Below are 10757 nucleotides of genomic sequence, written 5' to 3'. Positions count from 1 at the left end.
TAACTTTCTTAGGGCTATATGGCTAATAAATTTCTTAATATCAAATAATAAATGGGGTTCTTTGGTTCTAATTTATTATAATTATCCTAATAGGAGAGCACAATCAGATCCCATTCTAATTTTCCTTCAGGCCAGATTTTGGATTAAATAAAATTGAATCCATATTGAAATTATACCTGAATTCATCTAACTTTAGTGTGACCAAAAAATCCTTTTTGCCAAGTGGGTACTTAATTAATTTTCAAATAACTCTTTCATATACTAGAGGAAAGTATCTCCTTCCTTTTCTTTCCTCTGATTATTTTTTTCTAAATTACCCTTTTAAACTCCAAACTCAGCCTGAGGGGAGTCCTCACACTCAGTGACTAAAACTCAAAGTTGAGATAATAGTGGCTTCACTGCTTTTGAATTTTACACACACACACACACACACACACACACACACACACACACACACACAAATTTACACACACCTGCTTAATTTATATGTAGTCCCCAAAACTTAAAAGCAAGTATTGTAGTTTTAGAAATTCACTTGGAGGGCAACAGCTCAGATTTCCTTTTTTTTTTTAAAAAAAACCCTTTTCTTACCAAAAATTCAGAATAAATTTCTAATTCCTTGGGGGAGGAGGACATCTATCAGCAACTGGTTGTATAAGCTGAAATTCAAATTATTCTGAATTTTCCAGTGGACCCCTTACCATTTACACAGTTTATCCTCATGTAATTTGTTTCAGGGGATCTCTTTCAAGTAGACATATCTACTTGATGTAAAGTCTACCTCCTCCCACCCCACCCCACAGTGAGGCAGAAAATTAGAGTGTTGGAACTCAAACACTTAAAACAGAATATGTAAACTTACCCTTCCAAACAGTTTGGTGAAATAATTTTCTTCAGTCTTTCTCTCCCTTCAACATTCTCCCACTGTATTCCTCTGTCTCACCCCTCTCTTTTCTTTGAGAATATCCCAACATACCAAGAAATGCTCTATCACATTTAGGGGAAGGGGACTAATATATAACCAAACAAGAAAGAGCACTTTATAAATTGCAGAAAGAAGAATCAGAACAAAAGGGAAAACACAGTAGAAAGAAGAAAAGTAAAAAGATAAAAAACTAGAATTGTATGGTTTGATCTGCATTTAGATGCCATTGTGATTTGTTGGAATGTATTTAGCATTTTCCACCATGAGTCTTTTAGAATTATCCTGGATCATTATATTGCTGAGAAGAGCTAAGTTTACTATAGTTGATTGTTGCACAGTGTTGCTATTACTCTGTACAATATTGTCCTGGTTCACTTCACTCAACATCAGATCAACCTTTCCAAATTTTTCTGAAATTGTCCTTCCCATCATTTCTTATAGAATCATACTGTTTCATTATCTTTATTTACTTCAACTGGTAGTTCTGGTCCCTAATTCATAGGTATCCTAAAAATATCACATTCTTTGCCATCACAAAAAAAGTTGCTTTTTTTGGCTCCTTTTGCCTTTTGCCTTTTTTGTGATCTCTTAGGAATTCAGATCTAGAAGTGGTATTTGCTGAATTAAAGGATATGCAAAGTTCTAGTTTCAAATTGCTCTGCAGAATGGTTGGATCAGTCCACAATTCCACCAACAATGCAATAGTGTTTCCATTTTTCCCATACCCCCTCCAACATTTATCATTTTCCTTTTCTGTCTTATTAGCCAACTCCATAGATGTGACTGGGACTTTGCCTTTCTCTAGTTAATAGTGATTTAGAGTATTGTTTCTATGATAATGGTTATAGCTTTAATTTCTTCATCTGAGAATTGCCTTTTGTTTTCCTTTGATCAATTATCAATTAGGGAATGACTTGAATTCTAATAAATTTAATTCACTTCTCTACATAATTTAGAAATGAGTCTTTTTAAGACAAAGTGAACATAAAAACTAGTTCCCAGTTTTCTGATTTCCTTCTGCTTTCCTTGGTTGCATTGGTTTTGTTTATGCAAAACACTTGTAATTCAATGTAATCAAAGTTATAAGTTTTGCATTTCATAGTCTACTCTATCTAATATTTGCTTCTACCTTGTATTTATTATAGAAAAAACTTGTTGATGAATTTTGGGAGATACTGCTTATTTTAAGTAAATCTCTTGAACTTTTATTTTTGTTTTTGTTCTTTTTTTTTTTTATTTTTGCAAGGCATTGGGGATATGTGATTTGCCCAAGGTCACACAGCTAAGTAAGTTTTAAGTGAATGAGGTCACATTTGAACTCAAGTCCTACTGACTCCAGGGCTGGTACTTTGTCCACTGTGCCACCTAGCTTTACCCTTCACTTGTTTTTTTTTTTTTACCAGAATGCATATAGTACTTTGTCAAAAGCTTTTTCTGCATCTATTGAAATAATGATATGATTTTGGTCAGTTTTGTTATTCATATGATCAATTAGACTAATAAATTTCCTAACACTACTAATTTCCTAATACTGAGTTAATGTATCAGTTTCACCTGATTGTAGTATATATTATTCTGGTGATTAGGCCTGCTGTAAAATCTTTGCAAATATTCTACTTAAAATTGTAAAATTGTCAAGAAAGCAGTTTGATAGGACCCCTGCCTCTCCTGTTTTTTTTTTTTTAACAGAAAATGGTATTAGATTTATTGTTTTTTGAAAGTTTGGAAGAAGTTATTTTTAAATGCATGAACCCCAGAGATTTGGTTGAGGGGGTTCATTGATGGTTTAATCAATTTCTTTTTCTAAAATAGGGTTAAACATTATATTTCCTCTTTAGTTAATCTGGGCAATTAATATTTTTGCAAATATTCACTCATTTGATTTAGATTGTCAGATTTATTGGCATATATTTGGGTCAAATATTAGTTCATATTTTTTTTAATCAGTAACAGTATTTTAGAACTATGAACATTGTTAGAGAAAGAACATCTGATCTGTCTGACTTCATTATAACTGAGAAAACTGAAAACCCAAGAAATTATGTAACTCATAGTCAAACCGAGAATAAGGACCCATCACTAATTCCAGGAAAGGAGGGGACCTTCTACAATTCTCTGAATGGTTACCATATTTCCCCATGTATAAGATGAACCTTATTTTGGAACCTGAACTTTGAAAAAAAATTCTATTACATAAAGTTTTTGAATTCAAGAACTGCTATGAATATTTTGGAACATGTAGGACTTTTCCCATTTTTAAAATTTCTTATGGATATAATCCTAGAATTGGAATTGCTGGGTCAAAGGGTATGAACCATTTTATTGCACTTTGGGTATAGTTCCATATCGCTCTCCAAAAGGGTTAGATCCTTTCACAACTCCACCAGCAATGCATCAATGTACCAATCCTCACACAATCTCTCCAACATTGATCATCTTCCCTTTTTCTCATTTTAGCTAATCTATTAGGTGTGAGATGATACCTCATTGTTATTTTAATTTGCATTTCTCTTATCAATAGTGATTTGGAGCATTTGGGGGGGGGTTAAATGCATTTTATTTTAGACAACCTATATGACATGTTTTTAAAAACAATGCCTCCACTCCAAATAAATCAAGGTCAAAAATAAAAGAATAAAGCTCAAGATGACATCAGTCCAAGTGGTTGTGTAGATGACAAAAAGCAGCAGCCAGTTATGATGATAGGTAATTCAAAGTAATCAGCTGAATTTGTTAACATTTCTCCATTTCTAAACCATCCTTAAAGAAAAACACATATGGAGTCACACCATCCTCACGGAAATCCAGGAGAGCCATGCCATCTGGATTCATGTTTTCACCTATGAAGAACTGATAGCTTTTAAAATTAGCAAGGATATGTTTGATTTGTTCTGCAGCTCCCATCATAAAAGGTTTTACTCTATCTGGCTTGTTTTCTTCAAGTCTGCCTTTGATTGATTTCATGTAGTCTTTGATGTACTTTTGTAGGACTCTTTTGTGAAACTAGTTTCTTACAGATGATGGTTTATTACTATATCATCTCCAGTGATTACAGTGGCATCTGTTCCTTCACCCTCAGGACCTTCAGCAGAGGCATTTCCACAGATGAGAGAATCATCAATGGTACCCTCTGTCCTACTAATCATCTTCCCCTCCACCTCTAGGCACAGCCCATTCGTAATCTCCAAGATCTTGTAAATATCAGAGAACATCTCATCATCTGCTCAACCACAGACAGACACACAGACAGATTTAGGGTGCCATCTTAATGCCACTTAATCTCATTTGCCTTGCAAAAAAAATCTAAAAAAAAAAGATTACTAATCCTGTATTTGCCTCCATGCTGTCTTTCTCCTCTTATATTTTTCTGTTTCCTTTTTTCTTAATCCTCCTCACCAAAATTTTACTACATTTCCCTTTTGACTTTTCTTTTAAAAATTTAACTATCAGTTTATTTTCACTTATATTTTCCCTTCCCTTTTATCAGTCCCTTCTTCCCTTATCTTTTCCTTTCCCAGTCCACCCCTTCTCTGTAGATTAAGATAGATTTTTAAACTCAAATTGGAATGTGTTTTATTCCCTCACTAGGCTAAATCCATTGAATAGAATTTACTCAATGTGAGAAATGTAGGGTGTTGGTCTTCACAGGGTGTGGAGGGGTTTCCCTTTGAAATCCATTACAATGGAGGAATGGCCCCAGCCAATCACAAAATTGGGAGAGCTTTTTCCAAATCCCATTCCAGAGATGACAAACTGAAGATAAGAAGAAACTAGACCTCAGCCAGTCAAGAGTGACTTAGAGATCTTGACCTAATGCAACTGAGTTTGTACAATTAGGTAACTGAATATGATCCCACAAATCCCCTGTGATTATTGGTGTTCATCAGGATATCATGGGTTGTATGATATGGGGGGGGGATCATATTAGGGACATGTCATGGAATGGGTGGACCTCTTAGATTGTAACTCAAACTCTGAGAGCCTATGAAAATCCAAGAGGGAGGGGAAAGAGTTTCTGAAGACTGTATAATACCTGCTGGAATAACCCCTCCTCATGCCTCATGCTAAGTGAGGAACCTGTTTTCTGCAGGATTTGTGAATAAATTCTACAATTTTCTCTTTGAAAGAATATTTTTAGAGATATTTTCATGGTTATTCACACATCCATCCCTTAAGGCTAAAATAATTGTCTTAATCATTGAACTTATAGAGTAACTATACAAACAGCAGGTGATATTAGTTTTTGCTTGAACAAAAATAGTAAGATTTGGCCCAGATCCCCTGAGAAAATGTCTCTTATAGATATTAGATGCTCCACTCTGATACTTCGTATTGGAGTACAGTCACTGGGTATAATATTATACTTCTGCTGGGAAGGTGATATTCACTATTGGACATGCCATATTCATAGAACAGGTATGGTCTAATGTTCATGGTCTAGTTGGATTCCTTCACGCCAGACCAATATAACTTTTCTCTATTGATTGACTATCTGGGGCTCTTGATTGAATCATTCTTATCATCAGCCATATCCCTAAAAGACCCTATTCACATAAGAAGGCATGAATTAGTGGGGTAACATACAAATCATCATCTCCTTTATAACACACAATATTGAATTATTTTTTTCCTAAGCCACAACTTCCATGGCCTTAGGTTTATCTATAGCTTTTACTTTTAACCTATACTTAAGAACCAGTTTTCATATTAGTAGAACCAAACCCTCCTCTTCTGGTCCTGCAGAATTCTAGTTTAACTACATTGACCCATACTGAATTTAGACAGGTGATAATGACTAGTTAGGCAATTTGTTTTCCCTCATGGTAGGGTTCAAAGCCCAAATTCTGTCAAATCATCTAAATTTCACCAACATAGAGTCAATTATAACTCCCAAAACATATATTCCCCAGGCTGCTAAGCAAGAGTGAGGCAGAATGTGTCCTTGATATCTTTATTCCTAATGCAGTATTACAAATTTTACTATGTTGAGAATTGATCCACAATTTATATAAATCATAGCCTGCTGATCTGTTGGTTCCATGATGGGGCATCTGAGCATGGGGATCTAAAGCCCATCATTTTATTGTTCAAGTAGAAGTACCTTATGCTCAAGTTTTCAGATTTAAGGTCATCATTCCAGATAAAGCAGTTCCTCCTCCCAGTGGCCTGTTGTTTGATTATTGCAGAACCTCATATAAATTATCTTTCCAATTGCTAAAAGAATTGTTACTGTACTTTTTCATTTTTCCCTTTAGCAATCCATTCATTCTTTCACTCAATCCTGCAGCTTGTGGATAATAAGGGAAGTGATGTATCCATTCTATATTATGCTGTTTACAGTATAAAGCTATTTCTTTACCTGTGAAATGAGATCCATTATCACTTTGTATTTGCAAAGGGGGTATGATATAAGTAATGATATCTAAGGTTCTACAAGTATTGGGTGGCCTATTTGTATGGGCAAACTATCAAAACTCCCAAGTAGGTTCTACACAAGTACATACATATTGACTTATTAATAACAAGAGGCCCAAATATAATCAGTTTGTTAAATCTGAGTCAACATTGTCTGTCTTTCCAGTTCTCCTACCATGGTCCTAGGGACTTACTTTTCCTTAAATCACTGATGAGTTGTTGTTCTTCATTATCAAAGAAGATCAAATATCACTATGCTTGAGACAAATTACAGTGTCCTACTGTGGCATCAGACCAATATGAACTCAGAAAGCCAAGCTTTATCGCAAGTTGAGCACAAATAGTTAAACTTATGGATGCCATGTTTCCTTTGAATTCTGCCTTCCTCATACAGTGCAGCACTCTCACCGATGAAGGCATGCCATGCTGGGCATTACTGTACCAGTATCACCCATGAAGTACAAACAATTCCAGACTTCTGCGATGAGACCTTCAGGGTGTCTCAGTATCTCTTCTTCTGATCTTCTTGTGAGCATTTAACTTGTGTGAGTTCCCCATAAAATAGTATTTCTGGCAAGCATAGTCCAGTCCATTGTAGTTGCACTCTTTGTAGTAATGTTGGCACACTGGGCAGTGTCTGGTCTCTTCTCCTGCCAGGTGATCTTCAGAATCTTCCTAAGACAGTTTAAATGGACACAAGTCAGTTTCTTGACACAGTGCTGGTAGACTGCTCAAGTATCACAGCCATAAAGCATTGAAATCAGCACAACAGCTTTGTTGACCTTCAGTTTGGTAGTCAGTCTAATGCTTCTCTCCAAAACTTTTTTCAGAGCCTCCCAAATACTGAGCTAACTATGGCAATGTGTCAAACTATTGTCAATGTATACCTCCTTGGAAAGGACACTGCCAAGGTAAGTGAACTTGTTCACAGTTCTCAAAACTTATTTGCTGTAATCAATGGGTCCACATATGGATGGTGTTGTGCTCTATGTTTTCTTGGTGTTGATTGTTAGAACAAAATTAGCACAAGCAGCAAAGAATCTATCCATACTTTGTTGTATCTCAGGTTCAGAGACTGCATTGAGTGCACAATGATCTGTAAACAGAAGATCATGCACTATCACTCCCTCTACTTTGATCTTGGCTTATAGCATTTTCAAGTTGAAGAATTTGCCATCAGGGCATACTGTTACTGGCCTTGAGGTCATGTTCATTCTCATTGAAGGCATTTGACAACATGGATGAAAACATCATGCCAAAAAGAATGGGAGCAAAGACTCATCCTTGTTTTACTCCATTGATGACTGGGAAATCTCAAGAGCATCATTGACTATCTTGAACAGCATGCATGCTGTTATGAAAATGACATACAATACTGATGAATTTTGGGCAACCAAATTTTGTCATAACCTTGATGAAAGCAGCTCCTCTCAGCAGTCCAGAGAACTAGGACTGGATATGGAATGTTATCACTATCCAGAGGAAGAAAAACAAAACCAAACTCACACACACACACACACACACACACACACACACACACACACACACACACCAAAAACAACCCTTCAGAATCTGATAAACACTTTATAAAAATTATCTCTTATGTATCTCTTTCCCTTAATCCTAATTCCTCATACTGAAAATTACTAATTCGTAAACATGTTTAAAAAATATTTATGTTAACCTGACTGTTCTCCACTGAGGGGAGGGGTAGAAGGAAATTTTTAAACTTAAAAATATTCATGTGCATATTGATGAAAATAAACAAATTTTTAAAAAATGAAAAAAAAACACTATGGAAGTGTTCAGCCCATCTCTCTAGGATCATGTCCTTATCATTAATCAATGGGGATCCATCAACACTGAGTGGTTGAGATGCACCATATATCTTTGGCCTATAAATAACCTTCAGAGTATCATAAAAACATTTTGGTTTGTTATTGTCTGCATAAAATTGAATTTCATCTGCTTTCTTACTGAGCCAAGAGTTCTGCATCTCTCTAAGCTTTGCAAGACTTTACTTTTGATGAAATAAAATGCTGCCTTCTTAGAAACGGATGAACTGTCTTGCTGGTAAACCCTGTGGAGTTCTCATTTTTCATTTATCAGCTTCTGTATTTCCCCTCCTTTTCATCAAGCCAATCTTGGTATTTGTGACTGTTCTGGCCCAGATGAGTTAATGCAATGCTGCATACCAAATCTCTGAAAGCTACCCACTCCTCTTCTGCTTCACTGTTGCCAAATGTGTGTTGCCTCGGTTTTTCCTCCACATTAGCAACATGCTATTCCCACTCAGAGAGATACTCTAATCTCTTGACATTAATTCTAATATTCATTTTTGCCTTGGGGCTGCCACTTTGGTTGAGTAAGAATATTAACCTTCAAGAGGATGAGTCTGTGATCAATCCAACACTTTGCACAACACATTGCCTTTGTCACGCCTACATCCTGTCTGTTTCTTCTCCTTAAAATCACATAATCCAATAGATCCCAATGTTTACTATGAGGGTACATCCAGGAAGTGTTATTGCATTTATATAGATGGTAGAGGTTTTGTGATGAGAAAGTCATGAGATGCATAAGTCTTCAGTAGAAGGTTATTGTTGCTGTTACTGTTTCCAACTCCGTTCCTCCCAAGGACTCTGTGCCATGTTTTTTAATCTAAGTCTACTCTACCATTAAAGTCACCCAGAATTTAAGCTTGTCCTCTTTTGGTACATCGATAATAAGGGTCCCCAGGTCTTCATAAAATTTTTCTTTCACTTCATCGGTTTGTTATGGTGGAAGCATAGGCACTGATGATGGTAGCATGGAGTTTTCCTGGAAGTGGCAATCTCATTGTCAAGAACCTGTCATGTACTACTTTTGGTAGGCATTCAAGAATGTTGACTAAAATATTTTTGATTGCAAAAGTATATATTACCCCAGCTTCACAGTATTCCCTTTCTCCTGTGACCCCACCAGAAACACACATATCCAGCTCTGACTTCAGTCAGCTGCCTTCTTTTTCCAGTCTTGTTTCACTCAGGGTTCCTTTTTGGATATGATACCTGCTGAGTTCTCTCATATCAGGAGCTGTTCATCTTTCAGCTCTATTGGCTCTTGAGCTATGTATGAATATGTTCATGTTCCAAGCACTAATGGTGAATGGAATCTTCTTTAAAGAAATCTATAGGGGTTTTTTTGGTCTCAATTGCACTATGAGATTCCCCGCCTGCCATGGTAATCATGCCAGGATTAGATAAGCAGACAATTTTTAGAGCATCTTTTCTAACCCCGTCCTCACATCAGGAGGTGAGCAGTGTGGTCCTTAAAATGGCTGCTTAGTCACCCAGGGGGCTGTCGAATTCTGTTGCTGCTTTCAGTGAAGAAACAACCCTATAACTTGGGCCACTAGTGTGTAAGGTTGTAACTCCATCTCTCAGTGTATCCGCACCTGCTGCTTCATCACTTACTTGTCACCACAGGACTTTGAAGAATGGTTATGAGTGATGTCTTTTGTGTGTGTAAATTCGATTCAAGTGAGGCAGACTATATGAAGTCAAACACCTCACTCTCTCTCCCAAAGTCATCATGTGATTCAGCATAGCAAGACAGAGTCAAGACAACTGGTGATGGCTCTAGATGCAGTGGGTGACTTTGGCATCTTCAATATCTAACCAAGTTCTAAGCATTCTACAACTGCTTCAGTTGTGCTCTTGGCAATGTTAACCAATTGTTTTCCTCCTCCCATTCCACAAGTGGAAGACTTCACATGCTTGGGGTAGACACCTCCCACTACTCATAAGACTAGCACCTTGGTAGGAGGATTATTGAGCCTTCTTCAGGGTTGCTTTCCACCTTTGATGTACATCTGAGCCACCTAGCTCTCACCTGTGGCTCCAAGAAGCCACATAAGTCATTTTGACAGGCAGACTAAACCAGCTTGAGGGTAGCTAAGGGAGTTTCAATAATTAATAACACAATATGAATATGATTGTTTCAGCAAAACCATTGAAAAAACAGAATGGCTTAATGGAACATTTAAGGCATGGTGGCATCAATTAAATTATGCTATTTGAATTGAAAAAGTTTTCACTTTTAATTCTAATTGTAATAAGGTAGTTCAGAAAGAAATAAGAAAAGAAAAGAGAAAGAAAAAAGTATGTAAAGATAGTGAGAAACAGTGAGAGCAGCTAGGTGGCACAGTGGACAGAGCACTGGCCCTGGAGTCAGGAAGATCTGAGTTCAAATTCGACCTCAAACACTTAATAGTTGCCTAGCTGTGTGACACTTTACCATTGCCTTAAATAAAAAAAAATTTTTAAAGAAAAAAAGAAAGACAGTGAAAGGTTGAAAAACAGGTTGAAAATCTAATTCTTAGATAACAGAATTATCTAAGTAGGCAGTTTACCTTACCTCAGACCCAAATTAATGT

The 10757-nt window shown here is 36.5% G+C and overlaps 1 pseudogene; it reads right to left on the bottom strand.

Annotated features, from left to right (window-relative positions):
- Positions 1-3658: 3658 nt before the first annotated feature.
- LOC141521119 (translationally-controlled tumor protein homolog pseudogene) lies at positions 3659-4137 on the bottom strand (annotated as a pseudogene).
- Positions 4138-10757: the final 6620 nt, after the last annotated feature.

The sequence above is a fragment of the Macrotis lagotis genome, chromosome 1 (genome assembly GCF_037893015.1).
Source record: "Macrotis lagotis isolate mMagLag1 chromosome 1, bilby.v1.9.chrom.fasta, whole genome shotgun sequence".
Classification (NCBI taxonomy): domain Eukaryota; kingdom Metazoa; phylum Chordata; class Mammalia; order Peramelemorphia; family Peramelidae; genus Macrotis; species Macrotis lagotis.
This window is presented reverse-complemented; position numbering and strand designations above follow the sequence as displayed.